Genomic DNA, 20,327 nt, shown 5'->3' on the forward strand with positions numbered 1-20,327 from the left:
TGAGAGGTTATAAGAACTAGGGAGTAAGACCTTCACCTGGAGACAGCCTCAGGGGGTCCCTGGTAAGCAGGTGAATGAGCAGAGAAGCTGGAGTAGACAGAAAAGAAATCAGAAGTGGGAAAAGACAAAGACTGACTTCAGAGTGTGCAAGAGAAGTTTAGAGTTAATGGCTTGATTCTTATTGGTGTGCAATTCGTGGTTTGAATCTTTCCTAGCACCCAGTTTTTCTTTGCTGTGTTTGAACATAGGGACATGCCTCTAAATGTTGTAACCAAGTTAACCCTGACTAAAACAGAAATGCTATGTGGAAGGTTGCTCGCCGGGACAAGTGGCACATGTTTTCTTTCACAGTTTTCAAAGCCTGTGTCTGGGTTAAGCCCAGGCTCCAGAAAACTATATATCTAGAACATATAACCCAGGTCCTCTAGAACTAGTCTCTATAGACTTGCTTTCTTGGCATCCCTCAGCATTGTAGGGTAGCTCTTATATGTGTAGCCACATTGATTTTCTAAAAGGTATGTATCAATCCATCCTACAAAATCTGAGCATGACTAATTCACTGCAACTCACCAGCAATGTATAATGAAAATTTAAAAATTTGTTGATAATTTCTGGTCAGTAATTTACATTAATTTTCTTTGTAGCCTTCTAACCATTTATCTTACAGTTGCTTGGCATTTATTTTACAGAGTTAAGCAGTTGAATTAGATCTACACAATCTTTTAACCCAAAGCAATAATTACCATTTTTACCCAGAGAACACACATAATTTTTGGTTACCTTATATTTAAAAATTGCATATTTTAACCTCTGGCTTTCGTTTCTATAAACATGGAGCTAGGAGCTGAGTAGGCCACAGCATGCCACAAATCAGGAAGAGAGGTAGGAAGGAGTGTAGTAGACCTTGCTTGGGGTGTTCACAAAAGCCTGGCCTGGGAGGAGTGGTGGCTTTGATTATCCCAGTGCATGAATCATTTTTGAATAAGTGATGCACACCTGGAGAACATCTTCAAAATACTCTCAGTAGCTCTCTGCCCACTCATCCTGTAGAATCAGACTCTGTCGTGGGGGATGGATGTAGTTTCCACAAGAGTTATTCCTCTGGCAAGGTGTTTGTCTCATTGGATATATTCTACAGTTAGATTTTAAATTCTTATCCGTTACACAGAACCAACATAGAGTCAACACGACAGCAGGTGTACTGACTCCCTTCACCGCAGGATGACTTACCTCTCTGTTCCCTACCAGTTAGAATTGCTAACTTTACCTCTGTCTCTGTGTGACAGCTACCTTATTTCTAAGTCATAAATTTGGGTTAGGCACACATTCAGGAGCAGGCAGGCTTATGGCATAACTTTGCTGCTATCAATAGTTCTACTTATTAACACCTTCTGAAGAAAGCTGATGAAAGCTATGTATAATCATTTCCTTAGTGTTTCTACTCATTCCTTTGTTAAGTAGATCTACTGAGGTGGTAGCAATCAAGGGAGCATTTTCAAAATACCAATTCCAATTTTATATTAATAGTATTAATACAAATAGTGGTAATATTATTGCAGGTCAACATAGTGCTTAAGCAGGGGCTTTGGAGAAAGGCTGATCTGGGTTAAAAATGGGAGCAGTGAAATGGGCCAGGTAATATCTATCTACCATGGTACTTGTTTAGTAGATGGAGGTTTTAAGTCATTACACTCCCATGTTTATTTTGCTTATACCTAACAGTCCTGTGCACACTGTTTGCAACCTAAATTTTCTAAGTGCTTTATCCAGGTAGTTCATTAAAAAGTTCTACTACATAATTTATTTGCTGCAGTGGGCCCTGCATGTGTATGTGGGAGTGTGAGCATTGTGAGCATGTTTTATGGACAAGGTAGGTGTTCTATATTCAGTATAAAATATTTTTCAGGCCAAAAGTTATTCTGGCCTTGATGTGGAAGGATTTCTTATACAATTCAGGTATAGTTGGATAGTGCTTATGAAGTGTTTTTGCAAGGAAGGGGAAAGGAAGGGAAAAGAAAAAAAAGAATAGAAGGAAAAAATGGAAACAAAGCTTTTGTAAATGAGGGGAAGAGGGGTTGAAAGGAGGAGAGGGGGTTGGGGATAAAAGATTAATCAAGATATATCATGTACAGGTGCAAATTCCTATGATTAATTTGATCATTATGTACCAATAAATGTACCAATCTAAAATGTACCAATAAAATTAATTGAAAACTACTCAATTCTAAAAAATAGTAATATACATATATTTACACACATATATACATATGTAAACATAGGTCTGTCGACATATATAAATCTATTGCAAATATTTTTCTGTTAAAGTCCGTATTTTTTTTTTTTTTTTGGTAATCTATTCGGATGTCTTGAATGTCAGTACCACCTAAATGGGACGGTTTAGGAAGAGATGCAGTCTTTATTCTGCGGCTTATATACACATGTCCTCCTTGGAGTTTAGGTACCTTGGGTTGAGAAGCCCAATTCTGGGGCCTTGGTTGCCTGCTTGTCATTGTGTCTGGAAAGACCTTTATGTTATTTTTTAGGAAATTTGGCCATGCCTGTACCTCTTTCCTCAGCCAGCTTCTCTGCAAAGGGGAGATGCCTTCTTTTCAGGAATTACTTGCTCAGTATCATTTGCATCAACCAGGATGAGACAGAAAACTTGGATTTGGATTTGATTGGCAGCTGGAATATCAGTACTGGGTCTTTTATGGAGTGTAGAGCCAGGAGTTCATTACCTTTCAATTATGTAAAACTGTATTTGGTGTGTAAAAAATATGTAGTCCCTGGCTGGGGATTTAGCTCAGTGGTGCTGTGCCTGCCTCACTTGTGCAAGGTCCTGAGTTTGATCCCTGGTACCAAAAAGAAAAGGAAAAGAAATATACAATCCATCCAGAATTTTTTTTCAGCTTTAATTGAGTTTATTGGTACATTTTAGGGATACAGTACAGTTACATTCATTGTTGGGATCTTGTACCTCCACATGACAAGTCTTGATTCTCATTTTTTCCCCTTACCCCTGCCCTCCCTTCTCCCCCTCCTCCCCTCCCCATCTACAAACCTTTATTTCCATCTTTTCATTATCTCACATTTTTTTCTTTTCCCTTTTTACCCTTCCCCTACCCGTCCCACCTTCCCTACACCTTTAGCTCCTTTCTTCCCATTTCTCAATGTCAGTAATCTTATTAGGATCTTCTGTATTAATGCAGATTATTCACACCAGGGAAACTATTCGGTATTTACACATGTGTGACTTATTTATTTCACTTAGGAGTATATCTTCAATATGTTTCCATCCAGAATTTTTTTTAATTACGAATCTTTTATCTCTATGCCTTATTTATGCATCATTTGGTCCAATTTATTATATCCCTATTTGTATTACAATCTCGGATGTTTCCAAAAATCCCACTGGCATCTTATTGGATTCTGTTGCTGAGAATGTTAGATTTTTATTCATTAAAAATGTTGAACTGTAGTTTCATAAAATTCAAGGACTTTCCTAAACTGTTTACTGGGGCCTCAGTTAGTTTGTTTTCCAAGCAGATTGCCTGTCTTTGTTTTAAAATTTTACAAAATGGATGTGTATCCTCTCAATTCCTTTTATATTCTAAAACCCATTGCTGGCTGGTGTTAGTCTGTTAGACTTTGGATGGTACATGTGGCCGGGCTGAGGCTAGCAGCTTACAGGGTGGCTCACTCCAGAGAAAACCCTTCATTTATACCAGGATCTTGTTACCTTTGCCTCATTATGAGGGCGCAGGGGAGCACTCTTGCCCTGCTCAGTTCTGAGGATCTTGTTGTTCTAGAGTTACCTGCTGTTTCCTAGGAACCTCCTTTTTCATTAACAGATCTCATTTTATACCTGCAGTCTACAGCCCTCCTGAAAGAGCCTCATTTCTGGTCTGGTTGTATTTGCCTAGAACTTCAATTTTTGTTTTTATTTTTGAAAAAATTAAAATTGCTCTTGGCCTCATTGTTTCTTTTTAAATTTGTGTCTTTCTTCCTAATTTCTTCCTCTGTAAAACAAAACAAAACAAAACGCCCACGTTTGTGTGAACTGCCCTTTACAACACCCAGGAGGGAGAAAACAATCTTCATAGCCACTCCACATGTGTTGAAAGATGCACTGTCTTCTGATTCATAGCAACAGACAATGGGAGTTGCACTCTCCTCATTGCAGTCCCTTAGATATCAGTCCCTGAAGGAAGGGCCTTCCTCTAGGGACCCACCACAGCCCATTAGGCCCACAACTGTGAAATCCAGTGTGAGCCTCTCTGCTTCCTTATCCTTGGATGGTGGTTTTCAGCAGAACACTGGTGCTCCTGCTCAGTTATTGTTCCGGATGTGACCAGACTCACTGAAAATTCTGACCTGCCTCTATAATGCAGTCCTTGTCCCTCTAGTACAAATGGAACATCCCTCACTGCAAATTCAAAATCCCAGATGCTCCAAAATCTGAAGCTTGGAGTGCTGAGTATGAAATTCAAAATCTTTTTTATTTTAGGACATTTTAGATTTGGGGATTAGAGATGTTCAACTGGTAAAGTATACAAATATTCCAAAATGTAAACACAAACTCTGAAATATGAGACATTTCTGATTCCAGGAATTTCTAATTAGGGGTGCTTACCTTGATTATCTTTGAAAAGCTATGGATATGGTTGAAGTCGATAGCTTTTCTTTTTGGTACATCAGATACATCAATCCAGGAAGACTAATTAGTCACAAACAGCACTAAGTCCTGATAAGTTAAGGCAGCATTATGCTGCCTGTTGGTCCCAGGGTAAGAAGGTACCCAGACTTCCCTTGGGCCCCCATATACAACTAGGCCGGAGAATAAAGGAAACTTCTAGCATGTTTCCATCAGCAGTTATATGTGCAGGGCTTGGAAATGACACTTTTGTTGCTATGCATTTGGTAGAATTTCTTGCTTATTCTGGGAAATTCTGTTATGTTCCTAGAAAGAGAGAACCAGAAATACTTGGTTAGCTATACCAATAACTATCATACTAAATTTAGAATTAACACCATGTTTTACTATTTATACTTGCCTTTCTACCTTTGTTGCAAAAAATTTCCCTTTTCCAAGATACGTGAACTTCAATAAAGCAACAAATTAAAAGTTTAAGGTAGAAATTAATACAGGAATATGATTGGCAACTAGATATGTAATTTGCAATATCCGTATCAAAAGGAACAGTGTATTTGTCGAAAGCGAACATAAAATTGGAAGCCAAACTTTCTAGCAGCCCATGTGGAAGGCAGACATGAGAGGGGGATAATGGACCCAGAAGATGGGGAATCTTTAGCTGGAGGCAGGAGTGATGTGTCTGAACTAGTACGTGCATAGAGAAAGAAGAGAAACTCCTTTCATCAGCTTCTTAGGGTATGCATGTCTATGCACCTACCAAAAGTTGTTGTTTTTTGGTACCGGGGATTGAACTCGGGCCCTTGCTCTTGCAAGGCAGGCCACTGAACTAAATCCCCGGCCCTCCTACCAAAAGTTTTAAAAATTATATAACATTTTTTTTTAATTGGAGAAAGCATTACAGGCTTCTGGATGCTAACCTTGAGAAGGCATTTCTTCCAGGTATAATTTTGAGAGATGGCAACATAGTTCTAGCACTTACAGTAGACACAGTGATGAGCTTCATAGGTACATTTATTACCATGTCTGTAATATAGGCTGGTGAGATTCAAGGAAACAAATTTAATAAAAGTGAATCTGTAGGGGATTGTCAGTACTTGTGTAGGGTAGTGGTGGTGGTTGGGACAATAAGACCTAAAGCCAGAACTGCTTCTCTGCTGATTTGGCCTAATGTAGATGCAGAAGAGAGGGAGAGGGAGGGGGAGGGGGGAGGGAGGGGGAGGGATTGGGTTTCATATCCTGCAGGTCATGAAACCAAAGCTTAACTTTTGAAAAATCTTTGGTGATAATAACATTGAGATTATAGCTACTAATAATACCTGAAGTATAGCTTTCCTGTGTTGTATACTGTATTTAGTGTGGTACACGTGGCCTGGATATACACTAAAGAGAATGTCATGCCACCTCTACCAGGTCCTGGAACAGAGCTGAGGCACAGCTTGGGGGGTGGGGTGGGAGTCGTGGTGTAAGGGCTGAGGTTGTTATGAGAGATCATCTTGCTTAAGAAAAGATCGTCAGTCTTTTTTCTATGTCCTAGAATTTTTTCCTGCCTCCCTTATTCCTTTCCTCCTTTCTTTCCTTTCTCCCCCCACCTCCTCCTCCCTACCATGCTGTGGATTAAGTCCAGGGACTCACACATTCTGGGCAAGTGCTCTGCCACTGAACTACGTCCCAGCCCTGTCCTAGAACATTTTAAACAGAAATTACTTTTTCTAAAAGGTAAATGCTTCTTATTATAAAAGTAATGTCCTTATTGTTAATATTCCAGAAAATTAAAAAAAAATAATCATCATTTGTATCTGTGTCACTGTAGACATGTTGGTAGCTTCGTAGGTTTTGTGTATATGCATGTACCTCTTATAAAACCAAGATGTGCTTCATAAAAGTCATATGATTTAGTAGTCTAGTTCCCCCAACACATCATCTATTTTAAGTATTTTTCCACATGAAAAAAACTGGGACTTTTTAAGAGTGATTTCATATTATATGGATATACCAAATTTAATTTCCTATTGAACATAGGTTTATTTCCATTCATTTTTTTCAAGTTGCAGTTTGTATGATTTCTTTGTACTTCCACACAAGTCTTTGTACACTTATTTAATCCTCCTTTAAGGATAAATTCCTAGAAGTTGAATTGCTAGACAGAGAGTCTCAGCAATATTTAAGATGTATAACATTGCCAAATTTTCCTTTATAGAAGTAACATAAGTATATGTTAGTATTTTTATACTTTTGCTTGTATTTGTCTGATAGATGATTAAATGATAAGAATGAAAATGTGTAATCATTACAATTAGTAATGAAAATCCTGTTGTTTCAGTTTGCAGTTATTTGAATAGTGAAATTGAAACCATCCTATGTTTCTGGACAGTTCATTTTCTCTAACTTGCTAATGTCCTTGCACATTTTTCTGTTAGACAATCTTAGTCTTTGTCTTATTGATTTGTATGAGCCTGTATATTTTTAGAGTATTGATCTCTTCAAAGTCATGGGGGAAATTTTCCATTTTATTGTAGCTTGAAAGTTTTGTTTTATCTTATTTAAAAATTTTGTGTTTCTGATATATCATGTTAGGTAAAAATTTATTCCTTTGTTTTATTAAGTTTTTATGTATTTTGTTTCTATGTCAAGGCATTTCCAGTTAAAATTAGCTGACCAATCCTTATTAGAAATCCTCTGCTGGCTGTGGTGGCACTCTCCTGTAATCAGGAGGCTGAGGCAGGAGGATCACTGTGAGTTCAAGGCCAGCCTTGAACATAGCAAGACCCTGTCTCAAAAAACCAAAGAAAGAAAGAAAGAAAGGAAAAGAAAAATCCTCAGGTGCTCTCTGTTCTCCCATTCTGTGTGGAAGGTTCCACTCAGGTTCCAAAACCTCTCTATGTCATGATCTTCTTTGACAATCTGGGACATCTACCACAGTAGCATTGACAGGAAGGAGTAATGAGAGTGATAGCAGCTGGTTACAGGCAAAATTAGAATGGGGCCTGTATATGAGAATAGAAGGCCAGTATTGAAACTGATGTCAGTAGCACTTATGGCTGTGCATGCCTATAATCCCAGCACTTTGGAGGCTGACTGAGGGATATTTCAACTTTGGGTCCTGCTCGACATGTTAATGGGAACTTATCTCAAAATAAAAAAGGGCTGAAGCTGCAGCTCAGTGGTAGAGTGCCCCTGGGTTCAATCCCTAATACCACAAAACAAGAACAAACCTGCAGCACCTGGAGAATATCTCCCTGTACTGGCAGTTCTAAGCAAGGCCTTGATAGACCTCATCTACCTACCATGGGTCACTTCTACCTCTCACCCCCTCATTTTACCACTAGTATATGGCACCAGGAAGAATTGGAAACACAAGAAAATGGAACCTAGGGATTATGAAGGAAAGCAGTTGTACTGAAACACAATTACTTCCTTTAGTATGGTAGCTTCACTACTGAATTCTCCCATTTAAAGAAGGCCTAATAACAATTTTCATATTCTTCCAAAAAATTAATGAAAAGGGAATGCTTCCTAACTTACTTTGTAAAATATAGCTATCAAAATATGTTTGTGACATATAAAATGATTAGCTTCTTTATTAAAGCATCATCTGATAAGACCTAGCAGCAGATCTAATAATGGCTGTGATTTCTGAGTAATAATGAGGGTGAATGATATTTTCAGACATCTAAATTATAATGTGATACGAACACATCAGAATATCTCTGTTGGCAGCAAAGTCACAGGTATTGTACTTGCAGCCTCCCTTTCTAGTGAATGGAAATGCTGTTTGAGGGGTTGATGAAAATAAAAATGTAGTTTTCTTATCGCAGTTTAAGGCTCCCTGAATTCTGTCTGATTTGTGTGGGAATCCATATACTACAAGGTCCTTTTAAAAATGGAATAGTCACTTGTTTTAGGAACTTTTTGGTAAATACTACAATGAAGTAATACCAGGGGTTGGGCTGGGTATTTCTAGTCTTTATAGAAATAGTAGAAGGACTCAAAATGATCAGTTGTCAAATAAGCCAGAAGTCACTAGAGAATATAGTGCTGGGAGGATGGAATTGATTCATGAAATGCCCATTCATTGAGTTGTGCACTATGAACAGTGTATTTTGCTACTCATTGTGGGAACTAGGACACAGGGCCACTCTCCAAGAGAAGTGAGTATGGTGGATGATAAATAGTTACTTATAAGTCCAAGTGATGGAGATGGATTGTTGAGTTAGGGTTTTCAGGGAGAGATATTAAAGCCAAGGCCTACAAGTTGAAGGAGCAATATGAAAAGATGGGAGATGAATGTAGTACAGAGTTCACAGGGTAAGGGAACCATGAGATCGAGGTTGTAGAGCAGAAGGAAGAGCTTGGTACATTAAGGACTGAGGCAATCACTGTTGTTCAGTGTAGAAAGCAGGGAATTAGGAGAATTAATGAAAGCCAGAGAGGGAGGTGGGGCAGATCACTCAGGACTTTGTAAGGGACTTTGGAATTTATTCATTGTACAAAATAAAGGCACTGGTAGATTTTTAGCTTTAGGGTGGTAAGTTCCAGTTAGTCCTTAAAAGGACCACAGTGGATGCTGGATGGGAATCAGGTAGAGAGGCTGGTGACAACTCCATTTAGGTAGCCTAGGGATTAGGAGTAGCACAAGAGGTGGAGATCAGGGGCCTGAAAGTGGAAAAAACAGGGCCTACTGACAACATGATTAGGTACAGAATATAAAGCAGAGATAGAAATCAAGGACAGTGCTTGGGTTTTGGGGTTGAGTCATTGGGTGCCATTTATTGAGTTGTGGGAGACAAGAAGGGACACTTTTGGGAGGACGATAATGGGTCAGGGTTCTCTGCTTAGCTTTGGTTAAGTTTGGAATGTTTATTAGATCACCAAAATTTCTGGATCACTGGGTTCTTGAATCTAGAGCTCATGGTAGTTTTGAGCTGGAAGTACAATGTTGTAGTCAATCAGATGCAGATGTTCAATGACTTGGGAACGGATGACTTGTGGAGAGAAGGGCTCCTGGTTTGAGCCCTAGGAGCTCTGATTGGGAGCACTTTGGGAGAAGGGAGCAATTACGAGAGTAAGAAGGAAAAGTCAGAGTTTAGGAAAACTGGGGGGGAATAATATCCTGAGAACCAAGAGAAGAAAGTATTTCAAGGAGGGCATAGTTAAATGTCAGATCTGGAGAGGCAGCTTACGTTAAAAATGAAAGAAAAAATAGAAAGCTGAAAAAAGTCAGTTGGAAAAGAGAAAGTGGAGAAGACAAATACCTTGTTTTATAGACTTGACTTTAGAAGTTTACACAATTGCAAAGCAAATTAAGATAAAATTCTTCAAAATTAAGACAATAAGATTCTTTAACATTAAAAAGAAAGTGAAACAAATGCACAAAACAGAAGCCATGAGACAGCATAACCATGTTGATTGGAACTGTATCAAATGACTTTAACCATAATATTTTTGCTATAAATCCCAAAGGACAAAAAAATTGCCCCCAAAAGTTTCAAATGATGTTAGCAGTCATACTGTTGGGTAGTGTTGGTTTCATTATCCTGACACTACGTGTGCATATGGGTTGAAGCAAATGAGTAACAATTTTGGTGCCATTCAAAACGGATTTCTGGCATGCTAATAGAGATAAAGATGTAAGAGTAATGAAAGCTAAGTAAGAATCCTGTGGTCTTGAATTTAAATCCATATTATCATTTTGAAGTCTTGATTTTAAAGAAATATTGCACATATTTGAACTGTGCAACTCTCAGCAGATTTCCAGTGTGCAGTGTTATTAACTATAATCCTTACGCTTTGTTTGCTATCTAGATTTATTCATCTTCTGTAACTGCTGCTTTGTACCTTTTGACCAACGTCTCTCTATTTACCCCATCCAGTTCTACTCCCCTTTTTCTATACAATTCCTTTTGTAGAGAGGATGATACATTATTATAAGTCCATATGTAAAATAAATCATTCAGAATTTGTTCATTCTCTGTCTGGCATATTTTATAATATCCTCCTGGCTCATCCATATTGTCTCAAATGGCAGGATCTCTAGATAATATTCCATTGTCAGTCTCTATGAATATATAATATAGTGGACATATATATGTATAATCTTTATAATTTCTTTATCCAATCATCCAATAATTGGCAAGTAGGTTGTTTCCCTATCTTGGCTGTTGTGCATAGTGCCGCAGGAAACTTGGGAATGTAAATATCTCTGTGGAGTGTTAATTTCATTTCCTTTGGATATACGTCCAGTAATAAGATTATTGGATCATATGGTAGCCCTTTTCCTAGTCTTATGAGGAACTTCTGTGCCATTTTCCATCATGATGGTACTAAGTCACATTGCTACCAGGAGTATACGAAGGTTCCCTTTTCTCTACACCCCACCACCACTTGGGTCTTGTTTGATAATAGCCATCCTAAGAGTTCTAAGGTGAAATCTCATTGTGGTTCTGATTTGCATTTCCCTAGTGATTAGAGATGTTGAGCACCTTTTCATGTATCCATTTGCCTTAGAATTTCTTCTTTTGAGAAGTGTCCCCTTTGCCATTATTAAATTATGAGTTATGTTTTACTCATATATTTTGGATATTAATGTCTTATCAGATATACCATTCACAGATGATCTACTTTTAAGATTTGTTTGCTTTTCCACTATAATGTCTAGAAGTAATGATAAACTAGTAGTAATCCCTAGTGAAAAAATTGTAGTTTCTGTGTACTGTTTCTCAGTGGAAGGAGCTAGGGTTCCTGGGAGACATGGCTGATTCCTGGTCTGAGATGGAAATAAAAAGCATGAATCAGAAACAGCTTGTCATACCAGAAGCCAAGGAAGCTATCAAAGACTAGGTGAGCTTGTATCAAAAGGACTCAGGAATCTCACACTGCTATAGATGTGATAGTTTGAGGGTCAATAAGAATAACACCCACAGTGAGTTAAAATATATTGAGTATATTTAAGCCTATGACTTCAAAATTTATAAGAGATCCTTATTGTAACCCAAAAGATGACAAAAAATCAACTTGTTACTTTGAAAGTGAAAAACAGAAAAAAGGAATAATTTATTCTGCCTTTCTAGTTGAAATTGCACCTCAGTATGATAAAATAATCGAAGGGAAGTTTTTCTTTATAAGAATATTCTAACAAATGAAATGATAGATTTAGAATATTATCATTTCATAAAAAAGAATGCACACAGTGATTATTAATGGCTACTAATACCATGAAGAGACAACCAGACATAATGTGTACCTCTTGATAGAAGTAGACAACACCAGTTAGGATTTCTCTAGTTAAACAAAAACAAAAACAAAAAAATTACCTGACTGTTCAGGTGTCTGGATCTAACTGCTGTTGGGTTTCAGTCAGCAACATGTGAACTATAGAAAACGGTATAGAGGACAGACTGTGCAGTTCCTTCAGTCACTACATTGCAAAGAATGAGGACATGTACTCACAGATGTACAAATCAAAATTTAGAAGGACTTTAAAATTAATCAGTCATTTGCAGTACATGGCCATTATTTTATTTTAGCTCAGATTAAAAATATTTTGATATAACTGGGGAAATTGAACAGTGCCTGGATACTTGGTATAAAAGAATTACTATTCATTTTTTTTTGCATTTGATAATGGTACTATTACGTTTTAAAACAGCAGTGACCTTGTAGAGAGAGATACAGAAACTTAGTGATGTAATGAAATGATGTCTAGGAGAGGGGTGAACGAAGTGGGTAGGAATGGAAAATATTAGAATGATGGCAAATTGATGACAGAAACTAGATCACCGTCTTTGCTACTTTGTGTAGATGCAAATTTTTCATTTGTTTAAAAGTGGTTTATTCTTGGCCCTATTAATAATCATTACTTATCATTGTGATATTATTTCCCATTATTACACATCCCAAAAATTCTCAATTCTGGGAATATTCAGACAAAATCAGTGACTGAACATTTTGTAAAATATTGTTTCTGATTTGTATCACATTGTCTCTTACAGCACCTGTTTTCTGCTGGGAATTTAGATGGGGATGGCATTAATAACACCTTGGAGTGTTATTTATTATGGTTTCTGAATTATTACTGTTCATGTGGCTGGAAAACTGGGAAGAAGAGGTACCCACCCTTACTCTAAACTCAGCAGTTGTTTTATAAGACATAAATCATGTAAATATGGATTCCAGAACATGTGTTATTTAATTTGTCTTTCAGTAGAATGAATCATTGTTTAAAAATGAACTCTATATGGTTGACATATGCTCAGATCTGTATTCTAGGGCAGAAATGGTTTTTGGTTGAGTCACTATTTGACATTATAGAATTACATATAAAGGGCCGTTTCAGGATAGGCAATGTCCACTTGATATGTCTTCGTTTGCTCCTTGTGTTATATTTTCTCCTAAGAAGAGACTGTTTGGACTTCCAGGAGTGCTGCTGTAGGAAGTCTGTGTGAAACTTCTCTTATTATTGAGGGATTATCTTTTGAAGCTCTTGCTGTGCACCCATCGTCTGTGACTGTATATTAGATGATGCCCACATAGATCTTTTGTTTATTTTTATAAAATTGGTTTTTAACATTACAGTTATGTGTAAAGTTCAAGGTAGCAAGAGGACTTTAAAAAAGTGAGAATCTAAAATTGAAACTAAACAAAATGGATGTTCAGTGGGCTTTGATGAGAGGTGGTTTTCAGTAATTCATTTATTATTGTGCAGAGTACAGTATACCCTGTGTTTGTCACCTTCACATCGGGCCTTAGGCTGTACTTTTAAAATTCTCATTCCCTTTGGCATGACTCTTGGCTTGCTAGTCAAAATGAGTTTGTGTGTTTTTGTTTGTTTGTTTTTTCTTAAAACAACTTAATTCCTCTGAGTTCAATCTACCTCTGAAAAATTAAGCTGAATCCCTTCTGTTTAAGTTATGATTAAGTTTAAATGCAAATGGGAGATCTACTTACATTTGTAAATCATGGCTGATATTTCTAATTCTAAGGGATTAATTTTGAAGGAAAGAAAAGCATGTTTTTGGTTTTTTCATATTCAAGTGACCCAAATAGCTTTCAGAAGTAAAAAATGAATTTTGATCAAGATCTGTAATATTTATTGTTGGTTTCATGAGTTACTGTGTCCTGACTTCTAGAATCCTTCATATCAACAAGTGTTAATCTGCAAATTTTTTTTCCTTTAATTTTTTTTTTTTAGTACCTACAGTATTTTAGTAGTTGAGGAAAAGCTCAGTTTGACTTAGTTTTTCTTCCCTCTTTTTTTGTCAGATTTAAAAGAACAATCAAATCTCTATTGGATACATGTATGTACAGTATCAGTAGCTTTTCAAATCATAAATCTTATTTAAATAGCAAACAGCTCTATGTAATAGTGATTATGGTGCAGATTCATATTTTTCCAAAGATTATACTTGAAGAATAGGAGATTATTGGCTTTTTGGCAAGTTGGCATTTAGGCAGAGCCAAGGATAAAAATTGTTGCAACCAGATTTGTTGTGGCAATCAGTACCTACACTCAAGGTCAGATTCAGTCATATATTCCCACTGTCTTATTCTAGCTCATTTGTTTCTTAGTTCAAATTATTGAGAGAGAAATGTCATTGGTTTAGCTCACTTTATGGATTGACACTCCCCGATAGAGGTGCCCACACCTTGTAGAATTATTACTCCTCTAGAATGGAGACATTCTGTCTAGTTGGGCTGGCTTTTTAGGGCTGCAGTAGGTCAAGTCCGAGGAAGTTGGGATCCAGACCTTACCATACCCCCTCCCAAAGAGGAATCTGGAAGAGATGACCTTGAGGGCATAGTTCTAGCAAGTTACAATTTTTTGTTTCAGAGAGGACATTCAGAGTAGTTCATTTTTTAAAAAACTGGAATTGGAGAAGAGGTCACATTTAGGGCTTTTTTTTTATTTTAGTTCTCTGAAATATACTCATTCATTGTCATAGCCAGATTCTGACTATGGTGCCTGCAGGCCCAACCTTTTGTTTTTGGAGGTAAATTGTCAAGGGATAGTAGGCAGATGACAGTATCAGAATATTAGAATTAGGGGAACTTTCTATAGAAGTTTTCCATTACTAACTAAGAAGTGGGGTCAATGGATGGGCTTTAGACAGTGGGGCATTGTAGTTTTCTGAATCCCTATCATCACATAGAAAGTGTTGAGCATGTGTCCATTTTTTAAGGAGCTAAGATGGGGAAGAGGAAAGATCTTCATCCAAGTGTCACAGCCCAGGAAAGATTAACACCATTATAAATCCAATGTTTCATTTAGAGATGAAATGGAGGCCCACGGAGATGAGGAACTGTATATCAAGTCATTTTTCTTTATTCTTTGTATATCATTTTTAATAGAGGCACTGATTTTATAGACAATTATCTAAAATATAGCATCCTAAATTTAATTCTTTCAGAGTATGAAATGGAGAAAAAAATTATTCCAATTAACTTCTCAGAATGATGAGTAAAACCTACGTCCCAACCAATGTTGTTTTAATAATATGGTTCAAAACAGCTGCTGCCTTGAGGAGGTGGTAGTGGTGTTGCACAGTTCAGTTATATCATATTTATTTCAGTTGTATTTTCAAGGACATATGTTGCCCATTCCTAACTAGTGGAACATGAGTTGGAGAAGCTGTTTTTTATGCTTTAGTTAATTTAGCAAATGTCTACATGAAAAGAGAGACTTTAATATAGGTTTCCCCCTCTTCCCAACTAGTTAAATATCTTGAAATTAGTCATAGTATTTGCTTAGTTGTCTTTTTTATCATTAAAAAAAGTCAAGGTAAATTAAGACTAAAGTTATGTGCTTTTATAAAACCACTTTGAATAGCTTTGAATTATCTTGTGACCTTTACAATTTTGCTTTGAATTTTCACTTTTATTTTGCCCTTCAAATTCTAGTCCATTACACTTCTGTTCTCCTTTCCTCCTCCTCTAGTAAGATGGTCCTTCCAGATTTGAAATATTTCTATCTTTGGTCTTAAAACATTTTAAAGGGAAATATATTCTTTGTTCATAGAATACTTAAAATAGTGGTATTTTTGCCCCATTTGCTATTATTCTGATTTTATTATAACAGGTTAAAATGTTCTGGAATTGAGATTGATAGTTTAGGAAATTATAGGGCATTTGCTAACAACTGAAACAATGTTTCATAGTTATTCTCTATATCCTGTAGTGGATAAATGCAATAAATTCTTTTTGGCATTAAATCAGGTGTATTTAGAAGAGAGAGCTTTTTGATCATTAATCATTATTAAATGATATACTTAAAATATTTTGTGATAAATTATTTGAATTGGTTTTAGAGAAGTGATGTTACTGGTTAGAGACAGACATCAGAAATTGAATTGTGATAAGCACATATATTTTAAATGCCAATTATAGACTCTTAATGCTTTACATCTTGCTGAAGCCTGGAGATTCTCTCAGTGCTAAAAATTCTTAAAATGAGAGCTTTAAAAAAGTGACATTCTGTGGCTACTTGTCATTTTAGCTTATATAGGAATAATAAAAACAAAGTAGTATAATGTAAATGTGATGCAACCTGGTATTGTTATAAGGAATAATATAGTAACTAAATTCATAGAGATACTGTTAATTTATTAATTTATTTTAATACCAAATCTCAGAAAATCATTGTACCCTTTATTTTCCATTTAACTCTAATTCGTGTTTCAGTCATTCCTCAGATTCAGTGGATGACATCAGATGTGTCAAGCTCTTTATGAAACCAGTTACGACTGTAAGAGTAGACCTAATAACTCAAGAGTGCTGGAGGCTCAAGCAGTTACCCTTGATGGCAGTTACTCATAGTGTCACAACAAATGTCTGACTCAAAATTGGCATCCTATTTCTTTGTAATGCCTAGGTTTAAAGACTTAACTTTTAAAAGCTTGTTATCAATGTGATTGAAAATTCAGATGATTTTTAAACTAAACTTTAAATGAAGTGTGCTACTTAGCTATTTGTCTTAAGTCATTCCTGTTGATTTAAAATGTGGAGATCAGATCTCTGCTTTGAAGTGTAATATAACATCAATTGGATTTCCGCATACTTACCTAGCCTAAGACAGCCAGGGTGGGATTCTGAATGTCAGTTCTGTAAACAAAGTTCTGAGTGACCTCTGCCTGCTAAATCGCTGGCCACCTAAGCTGCCTGCTCATAATCAGTGTCCTACTCTCTTCTGAAAACCTTGGGATGTTTTACAAAACTTTGACCCCTTGATCACTAATTGGGACATCATTTAACTATTTTATACTTCATAACAAGTCTTCACATTTTTAAAGAAATGGGAAGTTGGAAGAGCCCTTTCCAACATAGTTACTCCAGCCTCTGATTCACTACTTCTCCCACTCCCCAGTGTCTGCCTGTGTCATTGAGCACAAAATCTAAAAATTAGTTTTTAACTTTCAAGTATTTAAGAAGTTGCTTTTACCAAATGACATTGGCTGTTGAAAAAAAATTAGAGTAAAAGCTAAGTATGTACTTACGGTATGCTGAAGATCGAAATTGCCATCTGATGTTTTATATAAAGTAATTTACAAAATTTTTAGAATCATCTTTAATATAAGGAAAACAAAATCGAGAACTTAAAATGTTCTGAGTAATGTAGTCTAACAGTGGCCCACATGGTTTGCATATTATTGAAGACTTTATGTCTGTATAACCAACCAAAGTTCCTGTGGCATGGGAGTGGTGATTCCAAGCTTCCTGAACGCAGCACAGGAAGTGAAGGCCCAATTATGTGTTCTCAACACCTGGCCAGCGCCTGCCTCTTTTGCTGCTTGTGGGGTGTAATTGCTTCTTCAGAATTCACTTCACCATTTAGTTTTCATGCCTTTACCTTTTTGTCTTCAACAAAAAGTCTGGGTTTTCTAGTTGAACTTTAGAAATGTGGAGGGCAAGATGGGAATTAGACCTAACTCTAATTATAATCTGCTCTTTAATTACATCCAATAAGTCATTTACATTATTGATGTTCTACAACTTGAGGGAAATTACTAACTTCATTTGTGTGGTTAATGTAGTCGCGGCCGGGCCTGCATGTGTGTGTGTGTGTGTGTGTGTGTGTTATTGACATCAGTATTTCCATGCTATTTTAGGGTTTGTGGCAATGTGGTAACTTTGGCTATAATATTAAAAAAAAAATCTTCATTTTGAATCTGCATGTTTGCCATAGATACCAGTCATTTTAGGGAAACTTACCTCAGTTATTTTTGCCAGAGTTTACTGTGCTATGATTAGTACAAGAAGATCTGGGAAAGTTTAACTTGGCATGTCAGGGAAGCAGCTGAGGAGAGAAATATTTGGTGAAAAAGAATCAAATATGAGGATGTTCAAGATTGAAGTGCAGTAGAAACAGGAAAATAAAACAGGGCACCTGTGTTTTGTCTCTTTTATAGTTTATATTTTGGGTTTATCCTGGAACTACCTTAAGTGTGTATTTAATACTAGTAGAGAAAAGCAGTAATGGGTTGGTAATTCAAGTTACTTTTTCTCCCTTAAACTATTTTGTCTTGTTGGTGGCATCTCCATTGAGTTTTTTACCCAAGTCTCCAAAGAAAACGGCCTTATTAATTTTAATATTTCATCGCAGGCAAACAATCTCAGAAGAATAGATTGGTGCTTGATTAAACTGAATCCTGAGATGTTTCTAAATGAAAGCCTTGTCAAATATTCCATTTTCCTTCTGTGTTTCAATATTTGAATTGTCATCCAGTAGAATGACTTTAGTATGCTTGATTTACCAGTGTGGCTGAAATGAAGGTCTTTTTTTTTTTAAATTAATATATTTGCAGGGTAGTCAGACCCTGTAGAATTCTTGAAGCAAAAATCTAAGACTTGCTGTTTTATGACTAGGACCATCCATTATGAGTTAGGGCTGTTTAAATTTTCAAAAATCAAATTAAACCTTGGAATTTCACTTTTTTTCTAATTAGAATTGCTTAGTTTAGTGAGCATGCCATTTTAAGTGTGAGTAATAGAGGTATACTTTGGATTTTAAAAAAGTATACTTAAAAAGAATATGGCATTCTCCACACTTCTGCCTCCTCTCCCATGGCTGGGAGCACAAGGCATTTTAGCTTTTGTGATGCAGTGTTTCCTGGAAGCCATGGCCCAAGTGCTGTATTAACTGGCCTGGATATCTTACTGTTTGCAGACAGTACTTGTGAACAAATCTAAACATCTGAGTTTTGCTACTGGTATGTGCTCTAGGTTGTCTCAGAGGTAAATGCATAAAGTGTCAATGAAAAGGGAGAACGGTTGCGGTGTTGGGCCAGGTTGTATGGGTGTCTCTGAGGTTTGGTAGATGAATGTGACTTTTGTCACAGCCTCTGCCTCATGCAGGGAGAGCAGAAATGGGCTAACCCCTTACAATGTTAATGGTCCAAGCTGTCATGGATGCATTTGTCTAATCATGTATCTACCTGGCTCCCATGTAGAGACTCTCTCTTTTTAAATTTCAGCATATTTAAACATTTAAAAAAATTTTTTTTAGCCTTTAGTTATTTCTGATGTGTCTACTAGAGTATTGTTAGTACAGAAATCATCTCCCCTGGGAAGCATTCCCTAATCCCAGGAGCTGGGCTGGATCTCTCCTGCTGACTTCCTCCCGCCCTTGTCCTTTCACCTACTTAACTGTTTCTCCTTTGTCTGTTAGCACCTTGACTGTGCGTCTCTCTTTCACTTTGAATCCACAGTGCCTGGTATTTTGCCCAGTGCACGGTAGGGCTAAATTAATTCTTGTTGATTTCCCTTCGCAAGTCATCCTTCAACACCAAAATTAGTCCTTAATGTTATCTGATGATACCTCCATCTGTTTGTAAAGCTATCCAAAGTATTATTCTGAGGCTGGGGATGTAGCTCAGTGATACAGTGCTTGCCTTAGCATGCACAAAGCCCTGGGTTCCATCTCCAGCATTGCAAAAATATAATTTTTTTTTTAAAAAGACACTATGCTATTTGGAGCATGGAATTTTTATGACTCTCTCAGGGATTGGTTGTTTTCCTCTCACTTTCAGGGCCTTTACGTGCTCTCATTTTTTTCTTTTCTTAAATGGCAGTCTGATACCTTTTCAGATAGGCCTGCTCACTAAATATTAACTTACTATGAGTTTCACTCAGCTATTCCCTCAATGATATTTAATAACAAACTCTCATAACTCAGCTTATCCAATACCTTATTCTCAGATCATCTTCTGCTGGTTGAATGTGGAATGGCCAGTGTAGGCTGTGCTTGGCTGGTAGTCCGCATCCTGTTGTGTTCTGCCTGGGTTTGTCTTCTTACTGGGTGGAATGCAAGTCTCCTTCACGTGTACTCCTTCTGGGGCTCCAGACCAAAGGGCAGAGATGACTAAGAGAATTTCTCATACTGAGGGAGGCCTAAGTGGCTTTATGGGAGAAAGAGAAAGCCTTAATTTGTAGTATGTTCCTATTTTTGTGGTATAAATACTCTCTCCAGGGTTGATTTGAAGCTATCAATATGGTTGGTATCAATTGGAAGAACTACACAGTAACACACTATTATGTAGAATTATTCATCATCCAGTTAAATAGACAACCTCAAAGTATTACTGAAATGTAGTAAAAGAAGTAGGAAGGGGGTTGGGCTAACTTTGGAGGGTTTGTTAAACAGCAATAGATAATTAATGTAGTAATGTAAATGTGTTTTGTAAAA

General features: G+C 36.8%; 1 long non-coding RNA gene across 1 annotated transcript; it reads right to left on the reverse strand.

The window, feature by feature from the left end:
- Positions 1-4,885: 4,885 nt before the first annotated feature.
- On the reverse strand, positions 4,886-20,024 carry LOC109118465. The gene is made up of 3 exons (XR_002025795.1): positions 19,830-20,024; positions 17,855-17,939; positions 4,886-4,960 (listed from the first exon to the last, which is right to left on the reverse strand). It is a non-coding gene; the product is annotated as an uncharacterized LOC109118465 (long non-coding RNA).
- Between the last annotated feature and the right edge of the window lie 303 nt (positions 20,025-20,327).

The sequence above is a fragment of the Fukomys damarensis genome, unplaced genomic scaffold, assembly GCF_012274545.1.
Source record: "Fukomys damarensis isolate Sample0158 unplaced genomic scaffold, DMR_v1.0_HiC HiC_scaffold_1, whole genome shotgun sequence".
In the NCBI taxonomy this organism is placed as follows: domain Eukaryota; kingdom Metazoa; phylum Chordata; class Mammalia; order Rodentia; family Bathyergidae; genus Fukomys; species Fukomys damarensis.